We start from the raw sequence: 5498 nt of genomic DNA on the forward strand, positions 1-5498 counted from the left end.
TGGGCATCATTTCGATCAATGTGCACACGGTATCATATTTTCCATACAAGGCTCTTAGGATCTTCTTGATGATGAATTTATCGGTCATCTCTTCACTTCCTAAGCCGGCTATCTCATTTGTGATGAGAGCAAGCCTAGAGTACATTTCAGCGACACCTTCACCATCCTTCATCTTGAACTTGTCAAGTTGGCTTTGAAGCACATCCAACTTGGATTCCTTGACGGAGTCGGTACCTTCGTGCATATCAATCAAAGTGTCCCAAATTTCCTTTGCATTCTCAAGGCGGCTGATTTTGTTGAATTCTTCGGGGCACAATCCGTTGAAGAGAATATCACAAGCTTGAGCATTGTATTGCAACATCTTCAACTCATCCGCGGTAGCTTCACGGTTTGGTTCTCTCCCATCAAAGAAGTCACCTTGCAAACCAACACACACAATAGCCAAAACAGCGGGGTTATGTCCAAGAATATGCATTTTCATTTTATGCTTCCAACTAGCAAAATTAGTACCATCAAAGTAAGGACCTCTACGGTGATAATTTCCCTCGCTAGACGCCATACTCTCCTAGGTTGTGAAACCAAGGCTATGACCACCAAAAGGTATGGAGATCAAGCAAATGGAGACCAAAGCTCTGATACCACTTGTAGGATCAAAAGTATGTCTAGAGGGAGGGTGATTAGACTACTTGACCAAATAAAAACTTAACCTTTTCCCAATTTTAGTTCTTGGCAGATTTTAGCTATTCTAGGACAAGTCAAGCAATCATCACACAATTCAAGCAAGCATGCAAAGAGTTTATGGGCAGCGGAAAGTAAAGCATGCAACTTGCGAGAATGTAAAGGGAAGGGTTTGGGGAGTTCAAACGCTATTGGAGACACGGATGTTTTTCCCGTGGTTCGGATAGGTGGTGCTATCCTACATCCACGTTGATGGAGACTTCAACCCACGAAGGGTAACGGTTGCGCGAGTCCACACAGGGCTCCACCCAAGGGCAACGGTTGCGCGAGTCCACGAAGGGCTCCACCCACGAAGGGTCCACGAAGAAGAAACCACCCACAAAGGGTCCACGAAGAAGCAACCTTGTCTATCCCACCATGGCCATCGCCCACGAAGGACTTGCCTCACTAGCGGTAGATCTTCACGAAGTAGGCGATCTCCTTGCCCTTACAAACTCCTTGGTACAACTCCACAATCTTGTCGGAGGCTCCCAAGTGACACCTAGCCAATCTAGGAGACACCACTCTCCAAGAAGTAACAAATGGTGTGTAGGTAATGAACTCCTTGCTCTTGTGCTTCAAATGATAGTCTCCCCAACACTCAACTCTCTCTCATAGGATTTGGATTTGGTGGAAAGAAGATTTGAGTGGAAAGCAACTTGGGAAGGGCTAGAGATCAAGATTCATATGGTAGGAATGGAATGTCTTGGTCTCAACACATGAGTAGGTGGTTCTCTCTCAGAACATATGAGTTGGACTGATGTGTGTGTTCTGATGGCTCTCTCACTGAATGAGAAAGAGGTGGAGGGGTATATATAGCCTCCACACAAAATCCAACCGTTACACAGTTTTCCAATCTCGGTGGGACCGAATTAATAAACTCGGTCGGACCGAAAATGTAAACCTAGTGACCGTTAGGAATTTCGGTGGGACTGACATGCAACTCGGTAGGACCGATTCGGTTAGGGTTTGGGCATAACGTAATCTCGGTGAGACCGATTACACAAACTCGGTGAGACCGAATTTGGTAATTAGCTAACCAGAGAGTTGGTCAGGCAAACTCGGTGGGACCGATTTGCTCTTTCGGTGAGACCGAGTGGAACTCGGTGAGACCGAAAAGTTACAAAGGGGAAACACTGAGTTTACATTGCAATCTCGGTGGGACCGATTCGCTCTTTCGGTGGGACCGAAAAGTTACGAAAGGGAAACAGAGAGTTTGCAACCCCATCTCGGTGGGACCGAGATCCTTATCGGTAGAACCGAATTGCTAGGGTTTAGCAGTGGCTAATGACAAGTGAAACTTGGTGGCGCCGGATAGGAAGAATCGGTAGGACCGAGTTTGGCTTAGGGTTTAGGTCATATGTGGATATGGGAAAGTAGTTGAGGGTTTTGGAGCGTATCACTAAGCACATGAAGCAAGAGGCTCATTAAGCAACACCTCATCCCTCCTTAATAGTATTGGCTTTTCCTATGGACTCATTGTGATCTTGGATCACTAAAATATAAAATGAAGAGTCTTGAGCTTTTGAGCTTGAGCCAATCCATTGTCCTTAGCATTTTGAGGGTTCCACTTTCACATCCATGCCATGCCAATCATTGAGCTTTCCTGAAATAATTATCTTGGAATAGTATTAGCTCAATGAGCTATATGTTGTTATGAATTACCAAAACCACCTAGGGATAGTTGCACTTTGAATCTCCAGGCAGACGGCTGCTACAGCAGAGCCTCCTGGGCTTCACTGGAGGTCTCCATTTTTGGGAATGGGGCTCTGACACGCGGCTAGCAAACGTTTGCCCGCGCGCGCGGCCTGGGCCGGTGGTGCACCCTGTACTTCAAGTTCGATGGCGACGCCACCCTCTACGTGAGGGTGTTCGGGGAAGATGGTCGTCGTGCCGGGTGCTGCCCTGAAGACGACGACCGCGGCCGCCTAGCCAGCCCTGGCGCTGACCAGGATGAAGATGGCGACTGGCGTACAGGCGGCGGTGCTCGGGGTTCGCCAAGTTTCGGCGACTCTCCCTCAGGCAGCAGCTCCTCCAGCGGTGGCCGCGACCCGCCGCCGCGCCCTGATAAAGCGAGAGGAGGCGTCCGCCTGAACCCCAGGAGCAGCTCGAGCTTTTGCTATAGGTTGGTGTTGGACAGGTCGTGTCCATTTTGTTTCCTTCCTTTCCTGCGTAAGAAGAAGGTAGTACAGGGCCCCATGGGGGCATGTTAGAACTGTTGTTGTCAAGTGTCGCGTTGCTTTTGCCATTTCTGCACTATGTTTCCATGTTGCGTGTCCATATGCGGGAGTTATTTGAGCTTGGTGGAGCTTGACGCGGCCCTCGCCTCTGGAGGCTGAGGCCTCGTCGTGCGCTTCATGCCCTGCAAGGATTAGTTAGAGGGGTAACTTTTGGTCCCCGCAGCGGGGGCGATCAGCCTAGGTCCTGCGTTTGTGTCGCGATGCCCATGAGGCATGGACTGGGAGGGGTGCTCCCGCAGAGGACTCGGACAGGAAAGCTCCAGACAATCGGGGCAGAAGACGCTCGCGAGGGCGCCCGCGAACATCCCTCGCGAGACTTGTGCGAGAGAAAACGAGGCAAGCGAGCGAGAAAAGACATAGAGTCACAAGCCAGGAACGTCAGCAACTCCAATAAAACTTCAAACGGGAATAAACAAGCCAACTGCAGAAAGCAAATGGGAAAGCCGCGTCCGGCACCTATTCTAGTCTTCGACATCTTCTCACCAGCGCGGAGCTAAGTGCTGCCACTGGGCATGGACGGGAGCCCCCGAGGCCCGAGGGCGGCACTCCGGAGACTCCGGGGCGTGTATAGCGCCACTCATTATTACGTGAGAGTGTCACGGGCAGCGAGCTTCACAGGCATTTGCCTTCTTCACAGGCACCGGGCCTTTCCCGGAACGCAGCAGCTTCACAGGCATTCGCCTTCTTCACAGGCACCGGGACTTTCCAAAAACGCGATAGCTTCACAGGCATTGGCCTTCTTCACAGGCACCGGGCCTTTCCCAAAACGCGATAGCTTCACAGGCACCGGGCCTTTCCTAAAACGCGATAGCTTCACAGGCATTGGCCTTATTCACAGGCACCGGGCCTTTCCCAAAACGCGATAGCTTCACAGGCATTGGCCTTCTTCACAGGCACCGGGCCTTTCCTAGGCGCTAGGCCTCGCTCAGGGGTAGAACCTCCGGAGATGTTGAATGTTCCATGCGTTCTAGATGGGTACTCCCTCCGGAGTCTCCAAGCGCGCGGAGCCAGGCCTGGAAACATGAACAACCTTGAACGGGCCCTCCCACATGGGAGAGAGCTTGTGCAGCCCCTCCCTGGAGAGAACCCGTCTGAGCACGAGATCCCCTACCTCAAGGGTCCTGGGGCAGATGTTGCAGCAGTGGTATCATCGTAGCTCCTGTTGATACCTTGCCGCTCGCAGTGCGGCTTCCCGACGGCGTTCCTCCCCCAGCACGAGATCCGCCCCCCGCATGGTGTCCTGCTGAGCCTCGTCGAATGCCAGGACCCGCGCGGAGCGACACCTGACCTCGTGAGGGAGAACAGCCTCTGCTCCGTAGACGAGGAAGAATGGGGTCTTGCCAGTCGGCTTGGTCATTGTCGTGCGGATTGACCACAGCACGGGCTGGAGCTCATTGTACCAGCCCCTGCCACAGGCCTCCAGCTTCTTCTTGAAGGTCCTGGCCTTGAGGCCCCTCAGGACCTCAGCGTTGGCTCATTCAGCCTGGCCATTGCTCCGGGGGTGTGCTACCGAAGCGTAGCATATCTGCGTTCCAAGGTTAGCATAGTACGTTTTGAAGAGATTACTGGTGAATTGTGAACCGTTGTCAGTGATGATGCGGTTAGGCACCCCAAACCGGCTCACGAGGCCCTTGATGAACTTGACTGTCGAGCCTGCCGGGATTGTGCGGAGAGCTTCCACCTCGGCCCACTTGGTGAACTTGTCCACGGCGACGTAGAGGTAGCGATAGCCCCCTGGCGCCTGAGGAAACGGGCCCAGAATGTCGAGCCCCCAAACTACGAACGGCCATGAGAGAGGTATAGTCTGTAGACCCCCCACAGGCTGATGGATCTGCTTAGCGCGAAACTGGCGGGCCTTGCAAGCCTTCACAAGCTCAACGGCGTCGTTGAGTGTTGTGGGACAATAGAATCCACTACGGAACGCCTTGCCGACGAGGGTCCGTGACGACGAGTGGTGCCCGCAGTCTCTGCCGTGTATGTCCACCGGTAGCTCCTTCCCTTGCTCTCGGGAGATGCAACGTAGGGACACATCGTTCGGTCACTTCCTGTAGAGCTCTCCATCCCTGATGCAATAAGTCGTGGCCTGCCACGCCACACGCTCCGCTTCCTCCTCACTCTCCGGCAGAGTCCCTTGCATCAGGTAGTTTTTGAGCTCTGGGATCCAACACCCTTCCTGAGGCTCTAACGCCAGGAGCAGGCGTGCCCCTGAGGCTGGGCCGCAGACGGGGGCTCCTGAGGCAGGTGGCTGAGGGAGCTCCTCCCTTGGCTGTGCCGTGCTCGACAGCGACGGCACCGTCGAGGGTTTGAAGAGCCGCTCCTCAAAGACGCCAAGCTCCTGAGGCAGCCACCTAGATGCCCTCTTGGCAATGTCATTAGCCTCCTGATTGGTGCCGCGAGGCACATGCTGCAACTCCAGTCCCCAGAACTGTTTCTCCATCTTGCGGACCTCGGCGAGGTAGGCTTCTATGTGCTCGTCCTTTGGCTCGTATATCTTGTTGGAGAAGTTGACGAGGAGCTGTGAATCGCCCTTGATGATGAGGC

Source organism: Triticum urartu, chromosome 7 (assembly GCF_003073215.2).
Source record: "Triticum urartu cultivar G1812 chromosome 7, Tu2.1, whole genome shotgun sequence".
NCBI lineage: Eukaryota > Viridiplantae > Streptophyta > Magnoliopsida > Poales > Poaceae > Triticum > Triticum urartu.